Source organism: Pelobates fuscus, chromosome 13, assembly GCF_036172605.1.
Source record: "Pelobates fuscus isolate aPelFus1 chromosome 13, aPelFus1.pri, whole genome shotgun sequence".
Lineage (NCBI taxonomy): Eukaryota > Metazoa > Chordata > Amphibia > Anura > Pelobatidae > Pelobates > Pelobates fuscus.
The window spans coordinates 100,262,261-100,283,704 of record NC_086329.1 but is presented as its reverse complement, the minus strand read 5'-3'; the positions used below and the strand labels follow the sequence as shown (position 1 = coordinate 100,283,704).

General features: G+C 41.5%; 1 protein-coding gene across 2 annotated transcripts in view; it reads right to left on the bottom strand.

Annotated features, from left to right (window-relative positions):
* BCAN (brevican) overlaps positions 1 to 1,918 on the bottom strand; it is a 53,746-nt gene extending 51,828 nt beyond the window's left edge. For both annotated transcript variants that reach the window (XM_063440276.1, XM_063440277.1), the window contains exon 1: positions 1,645 to 1,918. The gene's annotated coding sequence lies outside the window, so the exon portion shown is untranslated. The remainder of the gene's footprint in view (positions 1 to 1,644) is intronic.
* Between the last annotated feature and the right edge of the window lie 19,526 nt (positions 1,919 to 21,444).

Genomic DNA, 21,444 nt, shown 5'->3' with positions numbered 1-21,444 from the left:
GGGAGCCTGGAGTGTCCCATTAATAATATAAACCCACCCAGTATAACTAACTGTAACCTAACCCACAGAGTGCATCTAACGTGTGTGGGAGCCTGGAGTGTCCCTTTAATAATATAAACCCGCCCAGTATAACTGTAACCTAACCTACACAGTGCATCTAATGTGTGTGGGAGTCTGGACTGTCCCTTTAATAATATAAACCCACCCAGTATAACTAACTGTAACCTAACCTACACAGTGCACCGAACGTGTATGGGAGCCTGGAGTGTCCCTTTAATAATATAAACCCACCCAGTATAACTAACTGTAACCTAACCTACACAGTGCATCTAACGTGTGTGGAAGCCTGGAGCGTCCCTTTAATAATATAAACCCACCCAGTATAACTAACTGTAATCTAACCTACACAGTGCATCTAACGTGTGTGGGAGCCTGGAGTGTCCCTTTAATAATATAAACCCACCCAGTGTAACTAACTGTAACCTAACCTACATAATGCACCTAACGTGTGTGGGAGCCTGGAGTGTCCCTTTCATAATATAAACCCTCTCAGTATAACTAACTGTAACCTAACCTTCACAGTGCACCTAACGTGTGTGAGAGCCTGGAGTGTCCCTTTTTGAATGGTTATTTTGGCTTAGAATTTGTCAACGAAAAGTTTAACTAATGTGAAAAAGTTTTGTGAAAAAGAGTTCAGCAAATAATTAACTGAAATAAAATGTATTTTCTAAAAACTAAACTGTATTTCTCTTCTTCATTTTAAAGTGCAGTTTTCAAAGCAGAATATGGCTACGTGACATATTTAAAAAAATAAAAATAAAAAAACGAATTAATTTCCTACCAGTTAGTTTGGCCATTACGTTGTAAAATTAGTCTGTATATAATTAACATAAACACATATTTCTCCAGTCTAATAAAATGGATTGATTATCTAAAGCGTCCCTACAGGGATTACAACGCAAGGACAAGATGTAGATGGATGAGTACCGAAAAAAAACTGTAATGAAGCAATTAGTGATACAGTCTAGAAACCTCTATAGAATTTCATTAATCCCTTTAATAAGACTTCCATCCTTAACAAATATTTTATATCACTGGAAAAGTAACCGTAATAATAATTTTTAAATACTCGAATGCAAACAAATACAATTTTGTTTAAATGGTATAACCTTATTATAGAGATCATTGCTTTGGGCTAATCCAGTCTCAACAAGCAATAAAAAAAAAAAGTTAAAAACTTAAATATTTTCCGACATATTTTACAATTGTATAAACACTAATTTCTTTCTTAAATCTCCATGTCTCACACTTGTAACTAAAGTATATTTACATTTAATAAGCACTGACTGCTCATTACCATCATCGATTTAGATTGCAAGCCTTCTTGGTCAGGGAAAAAAAAAAAAACGAATTCTGCCCGTCAGCTATTCGGACTTACAGCTACAAACAGAAAAAAAACAGGAATAATTTACATTTATGCTAGATAATGCCATCGGCTGCTCAGTACAATGTCTAAAACCTGAGATTGCTAGTAAGGGAATACAATTGCAATGTAAAACATCTATATTTTTTTTTTTGCATGCTGTTAGTTGGTCACAAGGTTAGATGGGACAAAGTGGAGAATTATAAAAACGGGTCACTCACTGGTCTCTTGGCTGGCTGTATAAAGCCGTAGTTGCTCCAGGATCAGGATGGGGAGAAGTAAGAAGTTTGGGATCTCTCGCTGCAGAGTAGTTGATTTTGCAGCAGGGCAATGCAGAGGTGAATTGCAGTATCCCAGTAGAAGGAAAGGCTTGAATTACAGAGCGCAGAGCTGCACTGCCTTCATGCCTTGCTATCCTTTCTCCCCCCAGTGGGAAATCCTTCCTTATACACAGCTCAGGCATCCAAGGAGCAAACATGAGCCAACATATCTATAAAGCAGTTCAGAAAAGATGAAGGGGGAGAGTACCAGTCTTCTAAAACCCACAGACAGCCCCCCCTACCTCCAGTCCATTCCTCACATCATACAGAGGGTTGCCAAGAGCCAAGTGATGGATGAGAAGAATGAATAAAGGGCAGAGGTGACGAGATGGCATGTCACTGGCAGAATAGGCAAAGGGAGAGAGGGGGCAGTGAGTTCATCTGGGAAACAAGGTCATTTATAATGTATGTGGACTGGTACGGGAAAGGTAGAGGTGTTCGGGAGCAGTTAATATTTGGCTGTGAATTAATGGCATGCCAACTGCTGATTCATTAGCTGTAAAACAAACTGAAGGGTTTGAGGAAAGGGGTGTCGGAGCAGGGATGATCGATTAGTCTGTGGTTTAGAACGATCCCTACCCTCAGTGTCTATAGGGATCTGCGGCCACAAAGCCTTGACAAACAGAGGGCATGGGCTAACGTACAGTTCTGGGGAAAAGTTCTAAGACAGGAGCAATCACCACAGAAACCAAAAGGAATCTTCCTACTCATTCCACCACCTTTAGCACTGAATTAGCAGTTTTTTGGCTCGCTATCTTGGGAGTTGAAGTCAAGGCGTGCGAAAAGCCTGAAGTTACAAAGGATTTCACCCCTACCCTTTTGGCAGGGTACTGGATCGTTTAACCCCTTTGCTTCTACAAGGGACTGTGCATACAGCTATGTTGGCAGTTAGAGGTTAAATAAAGTAATACAATGCTTGATGTGATGTAGAATTGCATTGTGTGAGTATCTTCCTGTACAGTGCGTTCCTTGGTCAGCAACGAGCAGAGATACCACGTAAGGTTAATAAAATGGCAACGTAAGAGGTTCTGTGTGTGCATCAGTGCACCTGACTTTGAAATCTGCATACTACTGGAAAGAGAGTATTGCTCAGCTATATAACAAACACACACTAAATCTGGACACGATCGCCCTTCCCCTTCACGACAAAATGTGCCAAGTGCGGTGGGTTACTGGCAGAACTGGCTCCAAATGATCATGGGGCCCAGCTGTCTTTATACCCAAAAGAGAGACACTAGACTAATACTGCGTTCATGTACTGCGACCCAGCATTCCTATCTCAAACCTTGTGTACCCACCATAGCCAGAGTACTAGAAAGGCACAGAGCATGTTCGACGAATTGTGCAGCACAACTGAAAGGTGGAGAACGAATTGTAAGCTCTTTAGAGCAGCTTGATGATGGGACAAAAATGGCAAGTTTTTTACACTCGTTTTAATAATCTAGAGTAGACGGCAAGCTCTGTACGGTTGATTTAAAACCATAGAGCAGATTTCAAGCTCATTATCAAACTAAAAGGATATTAAAGCTCTTATTACATACATCCCAAGGGTCCCTATTTAGGAGGGACAGTCCCTATTTTAGCCTCAAATCCCTCTGTCGCTCTTTTCTATCCTAACGTCCCTCTTTCTAGGAGCTCCATATTGTTGGTGTGTCTTTATACTCCAATAAATGTGTTTAGAAATCATTGTTCTTGCTCTAAATTACATTTTAGTTGCATTAATGAGAAGTAAGTCACCTGAAATTTCTCAGAACAGCCTCTCCCTGGCCACAACCCATAAAAATAAAGTGTCCCTCTTTGTCCATTTGATATGTAGGGATATATGGTAATATCACACTATGGGATCTAAAATATATTGAAAACTTTTTTTTTGCTTTAACAATCACTCAGTCCCAGCACATACTATTGAGCGTGTAGATTGCAAGCTCTTTTGAGCAGATTGAGAAATACTGTACACAATTTACTGGCTCAAAGGCTTTCTTTATTTTTATTTTTATTTTAAATTCCGCATCCATCTAACAGTCACAGTGAGCCCAAGTGCAGTAAAAGCTGTTAATGTAGGAATTATTATTCTGTTTGTTCATGAATATTTATGCCACGATTCTGGGAACCAAAACACGCTAACACACACACACAGAAAAGGTGCAGTACCGGACCTTAGAGTGGCCGGGCTAAGCACACAACGAATAGTCAGGAGACAAGCCGAGTAAGGGGAACCAGAAGACAGAATATCGAGAGACAAGCCGAGGTCAAAGGGTAGGAGAAAGTCACAAGGTCGGATAAACAAGCCAGAGAGTACGTAACCAGAGAGAACCACAAGTAGAACAGCAATACTAGAAAGCAAAGACCACAACAGGGCAGAGAGAGACAGGAAAGGTAAGTATTTAAACCCCTAGATTAATTCTGATTGGATAATTTCCAATCAGAATTAACAATCACACGTGGGAGATATCTATACCTCCCACTGTGATTGAGGCACTGTGCCTTTAACGCCGGGTCAGGTGGCTGACCCCGGCGTTTACAAAACTGGGCGGTCTCCCAGCGTGCAGCGTCATGCATGCTGCCGCTGGGGGACGGAGAGGAAGACGCGGGCGGCATCCGAGGCTGGGAGGATGCCGCCGGCCGAGTGTATGCCGGGAAGGGGACCGCGGACGGCTGGAGGGCGAGTGCCGCGAGCGGACTGCAGCCTCCACTCGCAGCCGCCCGCAGGATCCTGACAATTTATTCCTAGGTTCTAGAGTATTACAATAATTATTATAAGTGGAGCACCGCTTCTTTGACAGTAATATGTGGTACTTTAACCTGAATAAAGGATCTAAAACATTAGACAAAATGATGAAAATTTCATTTGGCACATTTCCCAGATTCTTGTTAGAGAAATTGCACCTATGTCCTATCCTAAAATGTAAAATAGGTATCAGGTTAAAATGTTGCCGATACATTCACAGAATGAGTGAAGTGGAAGAAATTACCCCAACCAAGATCAAGGACACGTACAACTATTATGTGCAGTAGAAGATAAAAGGATTGTATTAAAGGGGACTGACGCATATAGATTTTACACCATTTAATAAACCATTCAAAAAATCACCCATAACTTGTGTTAACCCTTCCCCCCTCCTCTTCTCTGTACGCTCTCTGGTTTAATGCCAGGTGCAAAGGACAGAGCTTATAGCAATGACTGACAGGGAGCGAAGATGGAGACGCCCAGCTTCAGAATAAAGAGTTGTAGATTTCACAATTTAACCCCTTAAGGACACATGACATGTCACACGTCATGATTTCCTTTTATTCCAGAAGTTTGGTCCTTAAGGGGTTAAACAGGATCCTATAGAGCCAGGAAAACAAAGCAATTTTCCTGGCCCTATAGATTTCTAAGGTGCCACCCTCCCTTGCCTCCACCCCCCCCACCCCCCCCACTCCCGCAGTGCTGCAGGGGTTAAAACTAGAGTTGATCAAACCCGAACTGTAAAGTTTGGGTTCGTACCGAACATTACAGTTTTTGGACCCCGGACCCGAACACGGACATTTCACTGTATGTTCGGGTTGGAGTTCAGTGTTCAGCGATTTAATGCCGCATTTGAAAGCCAATCAATAAGCGTTTGACTCGTGTGCCCTTAGAAGCCATCACAGCCATGCCTACTAATGGCATGGCTGCGATTGGCCAGTGCAGCATGTGAGCTATCTACCAAAAGGCTGAAAGACCTAAATTGGTCTTTCAGCCACATTTACTAATACTAAGTAAAGTTTAGGACAGTAGGTCCTCCCCCCCTCATTCTTATTTAGGGCCCCCACCAACCGCTCACTGGCAGCTCACCGTTTACTAGACATGCCCCTACCTGCGGTATAGCGAGTAGGGGCTGAATTTAGCCCCACCCCTGCGCGATGGGTGGGGGCCCCAAGTAAGATTGAGAGGGGGGCTACTGTCCTCCCCCCGGCACTCTCCCCTGCGCGGTGGGTGGGGGCCCTAAATTTAGAATGGGGGGGGAATTCCAAAGAACTTTCCCACGCTGTGCAAAATGACACAGAGCACTCTGATTGGCTGGATTTCAAGCTAACCAATCAGAGTGCTGTGACAGGTAAATGTAGAGACTTACTTAGAGACTTATTCTCTGATTGGTTACTTTCAATACACCAATCAGAGTGTTGTTATGAGTCAAATTACACAGCGTGGGAAAATTCCAAAGAACTTTCTCACGCTGTGTAAAATAACACAGAGCACTCTGATTGGTGGATTTCAAGCTAACCAGAGTGCTGTGACAGGTAAATGTAGAGACTTACCTGTCAGTCTCTTCATTTACCTGTCAGAGCACTCTGATTGAATGGCTTAAACCCACCAATCAGATTGCTCTGAGCCTAATTGCAAGGCGGGGCAAGGCTTTATAAGTCTGTGCGGAGTCCTCCAGGTGAAGATGGTTTTTCTTTTTTGCGCTCGTTTTTATTTTATTTTATTTTTTTAAAGTGCATCGTTATTATGGATTTTTCTTTGGCCTTATTTAGGGCCCCCACCCACCGCGCAAGGGTGGGGGCCGGGGGGGAGGACAATAGGTCCACCCCCCTTATTCTAAATTTAGGGCCCCCACCTGCCATGCAGGGGTAGAGGCTGGAGGGGGGAGGACAGTAGGTTCCCCCCCCTCATTGATATTTAGGGCCCCAGGGTGGGGGCTGGGGGGGAGGACAGTAGGTCTCCCCCATTGTTATTTAGGGCCCCCACCCACCATGCAGGGGTGGGGGCCGGGTGGGAAGGACAGTAGGGCCCCACCCACTGCGCAGGGGTGGGGGGAGGACAATAGGTCCACCCCCTTATTCTAAATTTAGGGCCCCCACCCGGCACTCAGGGGTGGGGGCCGGGGGGAGAGAAGAGTAGGTCCCCCCCTCATTTTTATTTAGGGCCCCCATCTGCCGCGCAAGGGTGGGGGCCGGCGGGGGAGGACAGTAGGTCCCCCCCTCAATCTTATTTAGGGCCCCCACCCACTGCTCAGGGGTGGGGTCCAGGGGGAGGACAGTAGGTCCCCCCCTCATTGCTATTTAGGGTCCCCACCCGCCGCTCAGGGGTGGGGGCCAGGGGGGCGGGGAGATGACAGTAGGTCCCCCCCCTCATTCTTATTTAGGGCCCCCACCTGCCGTGCAGGGGTAGGGGATGGAGGGGGGGAGGACAGTAGGTTCCCCCCTCATTGTAATTTAGGGCCCCCATCCACCACATAGGGGTGGGGGCTGGGGGAGAGGACAGTAGGTCCCCCCTCATTGTTATTTAGGGCCCCCACCCACCACGCAGGGTGGGGGCCGGGGGGAGGACAGTAGGTCCCCCCATTGTTATTTAGGGCCCCTACCCACCATGCAGGGGTGGGGGCCTGGGTGGGAAGGACAGTAGGGCCCCCACCCACCGCGCAGGGGTTGGTGGCGGGGTGGGACAATAGGTCCACCCCCCCTTATTCTAAATTTAGGGCCCCCACCCGCCACTCAGGGGTGGGGGCCGGGGGGGGGAAGGACAATAGGTCCCCCCTCAATCTTATTTAGGGCCCCCACCCACCATGCAGGGGTGGGGGCCAGGGGGAGGACAGTAGGTCCCCCCTCATTCTTATTTAGGGCCCCCACCCACCGCTCAGGGGTGGGGGCCAGGGGGGGGATGACAGTAGGTCCTCCCCTCATTGCTATTTAGGGCCCCTACCCACCATGCAGGGGTGGGGGCCTGGGTGGGAAGGACAGTAGGGCCCCCACCCACCGCGCAGGGGTTGGTGGCGGGGTGGGACAATAGGTCCACCCCCCCTTATTCTAAATTTAGGGCCCCCACCCGCCACTCAGGGGTGGGGGCCGGGGGGGGAAGGACAATAGGTCCCCCCTCAATCTTATTTAGGGCCCCCACCCACCATGCAGGGGTGGGGGCCAGGGGGAGGACAGTAGGTCCCCCTCATTCTTATTTAGGGCCCCCACCCACCGCTCTGGGGTGGGGGCCAGGGGGGGGATGACAGTAGGTCCTCCCCTCATTGCTATTTAGGGCCCCCACCCGCCGATCAGGGGTGGGGGCCGTGGGGGAGGACAATAGGTCCCACCCCCTTATTTTGCTTTAGGGCCCCCACCCGCCGTTCAGGGGTGTGGGCCAATAGGGTTTTTTTTGTTTGTTTTTTTACAGTTTGCAGGCACTGGCTGCTCACTGTTTACTAGACATGCCCCTACTCGTGGTATAGCGAGTAGGGGCTGAATTTACTAATACTAAGTAATCTTTACTTAGTATTAGTAAATGTGGCTGAAAGACCAATTTAGGTCTTTCAGCCTTTTGGTAGATTGCTCCCCAATACCGTGGGAATTAGAGAGTTATCTACTAAGCGGCTGCTGATTTTATGTTATTTTAAGTGATTTCCCTATCCACATTTGTTTGCAGGGCACTTGTCCTACTCTTACCCCCATTTTACTTCCTTTTGCAGCCCTTTCCAGGACTTTAACAAGGACTTCAGTGGGTTTCGGGGTGAAGTTCGGGTCAAGTTCGAGCCCGAATTTGAACTTTTGTCGAAGTTCTGACGAACTCGGCGAACCCGAACATCCAGGTGTCCATTCAACGCTAGTTAAAACCCTTTCAGTGACTTACCTGAATCTAGTGCCTATATACCCTCCTTCCCCGTCGACGTTGGCCAGCGGCAGAGACTTAATGCGCATACGCGACAATGGGCATGCTCGTATTAGGATTTCCCCATAGGAAAGCATTAATCAATGCTTTCCCATGGGGAAAAATCCGACGCTGGAGGTCCTCATGCAGAGCGTGAGGACGTCCACTGTCAGATAACGGACCAAGGGTCAGAATTAGAGCTGCAATGTAAACAAAAGGGACACAGCACCCAGACCACTTCAATGAGCTGAAGTGGTCTGGGTGCCAACAGTGGCCCTTTAATTGAATCAGAATCCCGTAATGTAGCCAGTGGTCATATCTGGCAGTGCTGCAGCTCAGTTGGACAATTTAGTCCGTGGTCAGAGTTGGTAATTATGTAGCGCAGTCAGTATTGTAGTCAGTGTTCTGTGATGTAGCACATTTGGGTAATGTAGTCAAAGTTCGCTACTCGGAAAATGTGAAGATGTCCTAGACATATTAGAAGCAGAACCAAGATGTGGGTAAAGCATTGTGGAAATGTGTTTTGGGTCCTTCAAAGACAAAACGGAAATGGAGTTGGAATTGGCAGAACTTAGGTAAGATGAGCTAGGCAGACAGTCATAGTACTTACTGCAGAGAGAGAATCAGGGCTTTAACATTATATGTTTGTGCCTAGTGCTAAGGGCAACCCTCTACATATATCTCTGGTGTCCAAAAGGGACTCATCCTATGGCATCTGAGCTTTAGCAATAAGCAAACTTTAGGGCTACATTACAATTAATGGTAACCGATCAAATATATTTTATAAATTTTGACCACGATCGTGCAACAGTGTTCAAAGTTATGTCAATCTGGATGCCATTAACCATTTTACTGCCAGTAATGAAGTCACAAAGCATTATCATCCAACAGCCTCTCTAGTAAATTAATTTGTTAATCTCGCGATCAAGGTCGATACATCAGAATAGGAAGGAGAGGCACCTTCATTGCCTTAACAGGTTGAACATTCTTTGAATGCGTTATCAAGTTAGGAGTGGTGATTGTGATTGTGATTCCGACCGAGTACCTCCGCCAATCGATGCACCTAGCACTTGCAGAGGACTCTGAGCTCTCCAACCAACACCATCAGCACTGCCGACCCCACTTCCAGCGATGCAGCTGCGCCGGGGTCTCAACGTCTCTCACCCACCCTGGATCCACAACTAGGCTCCAGCTCCCAGTGGGTGAACCTCTCCTAAATCCAGAGAGCGTAGCAGGAACAAATCAAGCTCTTACAAGAGCTTACTCTGGGGAGTAAGTGATTATAGCAATCCCCAGAGAGTAGGTATCCCTTCCCCCAAGCATGATACAAGGCTTCAAGAAAGGTGCAAGTAGGTCTGTTTTATTGAGGGCTACCTGCCCGGTATTTATGCAAGTGTCCACAAGGTGGACACTCCCCTAGGAGACCTGATGGAACAATGGGACACATATTGGATATTAGCCAATCACAGACAATACAAACAAAACACTCCCACAGTGATATATACAGTGTATATAGACATATACATGCAACATATCCCCAGATAGCTTAGATCTGAGCGCACATTATTACCGAATGGCGCTCAGATCACATACATACAGTTAAATCGCCATGGAGCCAAAGTCTTTTCCATAGTCTTTCGTTACACGAATAGGCTCCATGGCATAGCTATCTGGGGTAGTACTACTCACATACTGAAAGTCCCGAACGCCCCGGCAGAAATACACAAACATTTCTGCAGGGTAAAATACAGCTATCAGCACAGGGGCCATAGTCGGAAGGCAGGAGGCTAGCCAGTAGTCCCCTCCAGGCACAAGTGGCGAAGGGCACTTCATCACAGTGATTAACACAATGACCACCACAAACATTTGAAAATAACCAATAGCAAAAAAATGAATACACCAAAATACTCCCAAGATCTTTGATTTGTTGAATTTGATCTGTTTTCTATGGTTCCATAAACTTATTACTAGCTCATCCCTGGTAGGATTGTGATTGCTGAAAAATTGAGTGTTTACTTCAATTTTACCATTATCACCAATCTGATAATGGTAAGCGGAGTGTACGAAAATCATGGAATGGTGCGACTATGATTATATCCACATCATCAACGACTCTTCTGCAGCCATTAGAGTGTCAATAAATAGCACATGTGAAAAATGTATCAGTTCAAACTGTTAAGCTCAGCTTTAAGATCATGCAAATAATTATGGAGTGATTAAAAAAAAAATTAGAATTTAGACATCAAACTAGCACAACTTTATTTGAAAAAGAAACAGCTAACATACTTTTTAAATAGAAGCGTAAAAATAAGGGACAAACTTCAGTTTGCTTGGTGATAACTGGGTTTATAAATAGAGTACATTGTCAGGTTATTTATCCTTGATCATGTGAACAAGATTTTAAAAATGGAAACTGTCCTAAATGGGGGAAGAGCAGTGTGGAGAGATTCTTCCTACATTAAGGTATACTGGTACACACAACTTGTCCACACCTGTTTCACCTTTCAATGGAAAACCCATAAAATGCCTGGGTAGGAGATAATAAATCCTTGAGAGATAAAAAAAAAAAAAAAAAAAAAACCACAGAGGGTGAAGGTTATGCAGAAGGCTGTACTTGTTAACTGCTGAATAGGCAGGTATAATGAAATACATAGGAATAATCAAATGATGATTTTTCCCTTACTGTTTTAAATAACTTCAGCTCAGTTCTCTTCAAATGTATTGGAGAATAGAACTCATAAAACGTTTGATAGCGGTGAGCCACGGTTTTCTACATTAAAATGAAACAAATTGTTAACTTATATATTTTTAGTTGATGACTTGAATTTTTTTTTTTTTTACATAAAGCATTCTGAAAAGCATTAATATGTACAATGAATGATCAGGAATGGGTTCATTTGCACCACCATTCCCTCTTCTTATTGTGAAGAGTGTAAGCTCTTCAGGTCATACAATAAAAGGGTTGATCTGGAAACTGGTGTGATCACACGGGTCAGTAGAACCATAGGAAAGGATTAGAAATAACCCAATCTAATCATCGGATTTGCTGCAATTAACTTCAATAACAGGTTTAGCGATTGTAAACAGAAGTGTATATTTTTTTTCTCCTTTCCTCTGTGTGTTCATACATAGTGACTCTATACAGATATGTCCATAGTAACACTGAGGAGTCAAATACCATCTCCCACCCACACTCTAAATTCCTGCGACTTGTCACACCTTGTTGTGCATCAAACCAGACATAGCATAGAAAACGCATTCATTTTCCCGGCTTTAAGAATTATGTCTATAGTATGTATCAGAAAGTCGTCAATTTGACTCGCTTTGCCAAGAGGAGATCTCCAGCTATCTGTATCAAACTTTAAACGAAATTAAAAATGGTGGTCGAGCACACCCAGAAATGTTAGTAGCTCAAATAATAACAATCCCCAAAACAAACAATTCAACCCCTGAGTGTAGGGACTTTAGTCCGATTTCTCTACTAAATGTGGATATTAAGATTTATGCTAAAATCTTAGCGGAACGACTGAATAAATATATCCACAATTTGATAAATTCTGATCAAACAGGTTTTATCCAGGGGAGACAGGGCTCTGATAACATTAGGAAACTTTTAAATCTAATCTCACTGGTTAAAAATAAAAAACAACCATAGTATTTGTGGGACTGGATGCTGAGAAAGCATTTGACAGGGTGGATTGGGACTTTATGTTCCACACCCTGTCAAAATATGGCTTAGGTGACTTTGCCGCTAAGGCGATAGCTGCTCTATATACATCTCCTTCTGCATGTGTAACGGGTCAAAACTTTCGGTCTGAAAGGTTTGTCATCTCAAATGGTACTAGGCAAGGTTGCCCATTGTCTCCTTTAATTTTTGCTCTGATTATTGAACCACTGGCGTGTGCGATAAGGGAATCTATTGATATAACAGGAATTGTTGTGAATCGAAAATCTCATGTCATCTCTCTTTATGCTGATGATGTGATAATAACAATAGAAAATCCGGAAAAATCCTTAACAGCTCTTCAAGAGGTTATATCTGTGAAATTTCTAATTATAAATTAAATGTAAGAAAATCGGAAGCGATGTGCCTCAACATGGGGCGATCTGAGAAATCTGTGGTTAGAATATAACAGGTTGAAATCAAGTATTTATTCATCGATCTATCGTCTAAAAGAGTTTAGACAGTTGACTCCTTGTGAAAAAATAATATGTTCAACAAATTGGAAGCATATGCTCTCGAAATGCTTCAATCTTTTGAGAGATGGGGATTTAAATATTAAATGTCTGAGTATAAGAATTTGGGAGGAAGAATTAAATCAATCTTGGCCTATGGAAATATGGTTGGTTGCTTTTGTCTCCACAGATAAGTTAAACATGTTTCATATAGGGAAGTATATTTTAAAATTGTAAATAGATACAACGCCGCTTAAACTTTGGCAAATGAAGAAAGATGATATTTATAAACTCTGCTGGAGATGTTGTAATCAAGTAGGCTCAGCGTTACATATGTGGTGGCTTTGCCCTTACATACAAAAGTATTGGAAGGAGGTACAATATGTGGTGTCTCGTCTCATTGGTGAAAAGATTGATTTAACCCCAGAACTAGCTCTGTTTCATTTCATACCTAGTTACCGCACAAAAGAACTAAAATCCCTCCTGCTTTGTATTCTTTCAATTGCGAAATGGTTGATTGTTGTAAATTGGAAAGCAGGGTGGCTGCCAAAATGGTCAGATGTGGAAAGGATGATGCAGAGAAATAAAGCATTAGAAAGAGAGGATGGACACTTATATAGCCCCGAAGTATAGGTGGGCCATCTGGGATGACTATTGTTTAACCCATGGACAAAATTCTTTATAGTTTAGGCTACTCATCAGCTCACCTCCCCATGGAATTTCGGAACTATGTATGTGATATGTGTGTGCTTGTTGTACATGGGTATTTAAGGTTTTTGACCTGGACATATCCCATCTTCCCGGGTTTCCTATTTTATAGCTTTCGGAATACTTCCTCACTCCTATCTATATAGAGTGTTTTTTATGTTATAGGGCTTTTCCTCTAAGATATGGTTGGAGATGATGATTAATATGTGGAATTTGAGTATCCCATTAATAGATGGGTGAAGAGCGCAGGTTATTACTTGCAATTTGGGTTTATCACTATATTAAGATTGTATGTATTGACAGATAGACTGTTTTTATTTTTTTGTGCAACCTGTTTCAAACCAATACCTATGTTGAGTGTATTGTATGTAAATGATTTTTTTTATGTACTTTGGGATAAAACTAATAGAAAAGAAAAAAAAAGAAAAAAAAAGAAAGTCGTGGAGGAGCCATTATCTCTAGACTAAATAGACTGAGTGCAAACATTGGTTAAAGTTATGTGAAATGCGTTGCCTTCGATACCATTAAAGAATGCAGTGGTGTGATGAGGTTTGGATTTTCTGCCCTTGTAGAAAACAAATGAAAAAAATAAAAAGTGTGATTTTAGAATGTACTTCAAGTCTTGAAGAGTATAGTTTTAAGAAGAACTTATCTTCAGTTTAGAGTTTAGTTATATAGTTATGTTTCATGACTTTGGTTTGCAAAAAAGAAAAAAAACATAAAAAGGGAAAAAAAACTTGTAATTACCTACGCTGGATCAGAGAAGGTAAAATGATTAGTTATTTGTATTACTTTGAATGTCCATGGAAGACACGGTCATATAAATCCTTTATCCAGCCTTACCTATGCTGTACAATGGAAAACATAATGTGGTACTTTAAATCACAAAAAGACTTGTATTTCCACTGTATGACCAGCTGGAGGCATTATAGTAACACGTTTGCCCAGTAGAAACACACACACGCACTTAATTATCGATTGTCTAACAAGAACAGAGAAAAATATCAAATGCAAATGCTTGTATGTGTCTGTATGTCACTTTGAGCGTCTGTATTTATGTATGAATGTGCCAGTATGTATCAATGAATGTGTGTCAGTGTGTGAGTGTGTCTGTATGTATGAATGAATGTGTGTCAGTGTGAGTCAGTCTGTCTGTGTTGATGAATTAATATGTCGTTGTGTGTGTGTGTGTGTGTGTATGCATGTATAAATTAATAAAAATTACTCAACTTTTTTTTTTAATCTTAATACATGTTATTGATATATTTTCAAACAGAAAAACAAACAATCTATTCAAAACAAACCTGTACCAACAGTACAGTACAAACAGATATAGTCCGCCCATGGATGACTGACAATAGGAAGCCTAATGTCTAAATATTAATAATGAGATGAAGTGGTCTGTGTGACTATAGTTTCCCTTTAGGGTATTGAGAATAACAGCAGGTTCTCTTATAGAAATCTGCTGTATCTGCAAGTACAGACAGCAGGGTACACAGCAACTGGGACTGGAGGGTACAGTTGTATCTATTACTATTTACACTTATTGGAGAGAGCTACTTTGGTGGGGTGGGTATATTTGCACATTAATCTGTATGAACATGATCAATGTTTCATTCTATTATTTAGATAGAGATTAGATATCAGACAAAAAATCAAAGACTGTATGATTCAAACAAAACTAGCAAATGGTTATTGCCCCCTCTAGGGTTTAAAACTGAAATTCAGCTTAATGTAGGAATTCTTGGGCACAAATTCTCCCTGCAGCCTTTGCCATGCAAACACTATCTCTTTTCTGAGAATATGTAGTGTTTATATTGTGTTTTAAGGTCACCTCTAGTGAGGCCCCATTACTATTATTAGGGTGACAGGCTTGATATTTTAATTAAGGGGTGAGGTCAGAGACTTTGAGAACCCTAGCCAATTTTTGGGTATGGACAATAGAATGTTTTTATTGCGTATTATTAACCCCATCTGGGTAAAAAGGTCCTCCAAGTTATTCTATTTAGAGCAGCCGCATGCCAAACGGTGGGGGGACACTAGGTATTTAATAGTCCTCACCCGCTGACCCTGGGTGGGGACACCATTTCTCTGTGCTTTATGATTTTATTAATTGACCAATTAATTGATCATATGGACAAGGAGGATGTGGGCCAGGTTCCTCCTTTATAGAATTTGCAACTGGGCTACGATAACAGCCTAGTCCCTATTCTTCCATGACCGCGAACAACCACTGCTTGGTAGACGTGCTCCTACCTACCCAAGGCAATGAGGGAGGATTTAAACCTCCCTTATACGAATATGGGGATGATATTGTTTTTTATTTGTAGCTTAGTTTAGGAGTTCTCTCACCTAAACTAAGCATGCACAATTTAAACTGTCACTCGTGGCACTGGGTGAGGGGGAGCATGGGGAGGAAGTGGTGGAGAGCAGAGCTCCTCTCGACTTCTATTTTTAAATAATCAAATTAGATAGAGGGAGCAGGTAGCTCCCTCCTCGTAATTAAAAAAATAAAATAAAACAAAAGGCCGAATTGCATGAACAAAATTTTAACCAGCAAGCAATTCGTTCTTCATTTTATGTGTTGTGAATTCAGCCATTAGTCTTTCAAAAGAATGGATGAATTTGCCAAGACAGACCAAGAACATGGAGGGACATTAGGATAGAAAAGGGGGACAGAGCGACTTGAGCCTATAACATGGACTGTGCCTCCTAAATAGGGACACGTGGGAAGAATAAAACTGGGCTGGACAAGGGCTGGAGTACATATCTCATAAAATCCTATGAAGAGTGATATATGGGATAAAATCCGAACCTATAAACCGGGATATTAGGCTCCTGATTGGTGGAGCCTCTTCTAGATGTCTAGATGGGGTCTTTACTGCTGATGCATCTCTTTCCTCTCACGGTTTTTCCTTGCAAGTAATATTGCTGCTTCTTCCATGCAACTAGACCACCAAGATAGCCCCTGAAGGATTAATAGGGTAATACTGTATAGAGGCAAGGGAAAGGAGAATAGGAATGAGAAACAAATTGATCATGAGAAGGGTTATGGGATAATATTAAGGGGAGAGACAAGTCGAAGGGAAGATTAAATGAAAACTGGGGAGGGGGTTGAGATAACTAGGGAAAGATGCTTTTTTTCCCCCTTCACTTTAAATTTAAGGTAGGTTAGGCCATGTGAATTTACATTTTTAATATTTTTTTTTATATTAAAGGACAACGCTATAAAATAAAAATAAGAAACATTAGTTTGGCATGGTTTCTTTAACTTGCAATACGTGCATATCTATTGTCCTCAGTCTTCACAAGCCCTCTGCTTCTGACCCCAACCAGACTTTCTGTGGCTGTCCAATCACAGATTTTTTAAAGCAGCGCAATGAGAAGTCTATACAGGGCAGGTGCTCTGGGCAATTGTCAGGCCTTGCGTCAGGTCAGACAAGAAACTTATGCCAGGGTTAACTTTATGTTCTTTATTTTGAACTTTTGACATTATTTGACAAGAAAATAGCAATAGCAGACCTTAAGGGAAAATGAAACAATAGAGACGAAAGGAGATAACTAAGCAGGTTAACAGGATACAGGTTGTAAGAGATAAATAGAAGTAGAACCTACAAACAAAATTATAGGGGAGTATGAAGGAGAACCTATAAATTAAATTATAGGGGAGTATGAAGGATAGCCTATTAATGAAATTATAGAGTATGAAGGAGAACCTATAAACGAAATTATAGGTGAGTATGAACCTATAAAGGACTTGGGAATTGTTATAGACAACAAACTATGCACCAATGTGCAATGTCAATCAGCAGTGGCCAAGGCCAGTAGGGTATTGTCATGTATGAAAAAGTGCATTCATTCTCGGGACGAGAATATCATTTTGCCTCTTTATAAATCACTGGTAAGACCACATATTGAATATGCTGTGCAATTTTGGACACCTGTTCTAAAGAAGGATATTATGGCACTAGAAAAAGTGCAGAGGCGGGCTACAAAATTAATAAAAGGAATGGAACATATCAGCTATGAAGAAAGGTTAACAAATTTAAACCTATTTAGTTTAGAAAAACGTTGCCTGAGAGGGGATATGATATTATACAAATATATTCGAGGCCAATACAAACCATTGTGTGGAAATCTATTCACAAACCGGAATTTACATAGGACACGAGGTCAGACTGGAAGAAAGAAGATTTTGTCTAAGGCAAAGGAAAGGTTTTTTTACTGTAAGAACAATCAGGATGTGCAATTCTCTGTCTGAAGAAGTGGTTTTATCAGAGTCCATACAGATGTTCAAACAGCTACTAGATGCATACTTGCAAAAACAGAATATTCAAGGATATAATCTTTCAATGTAGGGTAATAACTGCTTGATCCAAGGATAAATCTGACTGCCATTCTGGGGTCAAGAAGGAATTGTTTTCCTAGCTTGTTGCAAAATTGGAAGTGCTTCAAACTGGGTTTTTTGCCTTCTTTTGGATCAACAGCAAAAAACAAATGTGAGGAAGGCTGAACTTGATGGACGCAAGTCTCTTTTCAGCTATGTAACTATAAATGAAATTATAGGCGAGTATGAAGGAGAACCTATAAATGAAATTATAGGCTAGTATAAAGGAGTAGAGAAGGAAAACCTATAATAAAAATGATAGGTTACATGACAATTATATACAACAATATAGAGGAACAAGTAATACTGATAAGTTTAACGTTTAGAGGATCAGTCTCTTTGGTTTTAAAGATTGTACAGCAGGTTTTAGATAGAAGAAACAGGGTCCATCATGATGTTTGCAAATATAAGGAATGTTGTAATATCCAGGTTAGTTCAGGAGTGTAGAAATAAAACGATAATAAATCGAAGTCCAGTATTTGAATAAAGCTGGTAGGAATAGAAGATCAGGTTATCCAGGTTAGTTATATAGTTATCGGTACTTTGTAGGAAAGAAACAAAAGTGACACAAAGTCCACTAGACTGCAGCTGGTAGGAATAGAAGATCAGGATTTCCAGGTTGGTTAAACAGTGTCAGTAAGTGAGGCAAGTTGAAAAGGGTGAATTAGGATGGTTCAGATAGTATCAGGATTTCAAAGTAGGAGCCAGGATAAGAAGTCTTGTCTACTTCAGAGCACAAACTTTAATCAATGTAAAGGCACCCTTTGAAGTCAGGTGTGGCCTCTTATAGCATGTTTGGATGATCATGCTATTCAGGTAAGTATGTTTTTGGTTAGACTAGAGGCTAGTGAGGCCACTAGTGGAGGAAAACAGGAATTGCTGCTGGAACTAATTGACTGAAAGGTAAAAGTTTTGAGATAAAATTATAAACAAACCAGGAAGTAACAAACCAGGAGATAACAAACCAGGAAGTAACATGAACTGTTGTCTAATTGACAGCCAGGGGGGGCATAACAAGATCAATTCATAAAAGTGTCAATTCCTATTCTGTTCGAAGGGAAGGACAGTCTTCACACTTAAAGCACGCTAAAGTGTTTAGGGGTCTGGAGCGCCCCTTTAATACAACTAATGTGATGGGTTTTGAGCGCTGTTATTTGTACAATGTACCTCTTGTATCTTATAATATATAATCCGCGTACACCACCCATTATTTTTCATTCACCAATCTTATATAGATTATAGGTTGTCTGAAAACCCTATTTAAAATAAAGGTCTGCCTCCCACCTGTCAGTCAATTCTTCCGATTAAGAACAAATAGTAGATGACCAGGCGGTCATCTACTGTTTGTTCTTTGTCAAAATTATATTTCCTCAAGGTTTTGGGAATCCTTGTAAGATTCACTGCTGCATTTTCACAAGTATATATCGAGCACCTAAATCTTTGTGTTTCTTTTAAATTCTTTGGATTAGACTATGGTGGTCCTTCTACTCTACGAACATAGTAACCAGAGCGATGTTTAAAAAATATACTATTATAAAAAAATAAATTAAAAAAAAATGGAAATTATTCCTAACATTCACAGGGCTGTAGAGGTTATTATAAATATCTGTAAAAGAAGGGATGTCTAAAGTAAATATTATAAGAATTGCTGGCAGATGTATGATTTTAAAGAATAGAACACACTACGTGCCTAGAATAGCACATGAAAATATACATTACCACAACACAGATACAAAATATCTCCACAACACGGACACAAAATATCTCCACAACACGGACACAAAATATCTCCACAACACGGACACAAAATATCTCCACAACACGGACACAAAATATCTCCACAACACGGACACAAAATATCTCCACAACACAGACACAAAATATCTCCACAACACAGACACAAAATATCTCCACAACACGGACAAAAAATATCTCCACAACACGGACACAAAATATCTCCACAACACGGACACAAAATATCTCCATAACACAGACACAAAATATCTCCACAACACGGACACAAAATATCTCCACAACACGGACACAAAATATCTCCACAACACGGATACAAAATATCTCCACAACACGGACACAAAATATCTCCACAACACGGACACAAAATATCTCCACAACACGGACACAAAATATCTCCACAACACAGACACAAAATATCTCCACAACACAGACACAAAATATCTCCACAACACGGACACAAAATATCTCCACAACACGGACACAAAATATCTCCATAACACAGACACAAAATATCTCCACAACACGGACACAAAATATCTCCACAACACGGACACAAAATATCTCCACAACACGGACACAAAATATCTCCACAACACGGATACAAAATATCTCCACAACACGGATACAAAATATCTCCACAACACGGACACAAAATATCTCCACAACACAGACACAAAATATCTCCACAACACTTCAAATATAGAAAAACTTGTAGAACGGTGCTATCCTATTTAAAGGTGTATTGTGCGTGTAAAAGAGTAGAATTCTTACAGGGTTATGCACTAAAAAATAAGAATTCAAAGTGAATTAAAGTTTAAAGCCAAAATAGCTGTACTGCAAGCGTAGCTGACTGATATTTTTGGCAAGGTTCACTTTGAATTTGAAAATCCCTGTGAATTCCCCCTTTAGAGAATAGCCCTGGGCTATCAATTTTGCCTTTATAAAATATTGGAAATGTCAATTGTTGCTCACGTCAAAACCTTTGCTTTCCCAATGACGCACAATTTATGTCGATTGCATATTGTCAATATTTTTAATTTTGCTCAATGTATGACGTACGCTCATATAGATCGTTCTGTATCATAATAGTCTGCTGCCACTTGCCTTTAGCTACAAAATCCCTAAGCATCACTTTAATGCAATATACGCTCCAATTTTAGGTGGAAGCCCTCACTTTACTTGCGTCATGCTCACTTCTCTCTCTCTCCGTGCCATAAAAGGTCAAACAACTCTGCGTCACAAACTCTATATATGTTCCGATTTACTTGTGTCATTCCGACTTATTACAGTGTTCATTTCCAGACACCTCTGCGTCACATATTCGCTCTAAATGAGAGAGGTAGACTTTCTTTACTAGTGCCATATTCACATCTCTCGCGCAAAGTAGATGGTGGGAACCGCACTGAATCCCAACGGCCAAGGGTGCTCCGGATCAGGACCAGCAATACCAGAATAAGACACGAAAAAAGAGAGGATCACAGGCACTCCAAATTGAAACCGCATGCAGATTTATTAGGAAAAAATGCAACACCAAGCAACGTTTCAACCAGCAAAGGTCTTCTTCAAGCAAAAGGTCTTGAAGAAGACCTTTGCTGGTCGAAACATTGCTTGGCGTTGCATTTTTCCTAATAAATCTGCATACGGTTTCAATTTGGAGTGCCTGTGATCCTCTCTTTTTTCATGTAATATTCACATCTCTCAGCGCTCTACGAAAGGACCCTAATGGCATAAATGGCTACTTAATCACTGTTTTTATTTAGTGACGCTATATGTAAATATCGATGCTGCAAAGACTACAACATTATTCTGGAAGAGTGACGCAAACAAAATTTCTTTAAACTAGTCTTTACGATGCGCCGGAAATTATCATCTCCACTTTACGACACAATGAAACTTTACAAAATAGAAATTGATGATTGACATAATTCAATAGTAAACCCTCAGTTTGCTGTTCTACGTTTTGTCACCAGGTGGCGTATTATTCTCATTTTAGGAATCGCTGATCACATCGCGCCCCTTGTCCTCGACAGCAAAGCATTACATTTACTTAGGATTCCCGGCAATTCAAATGGAA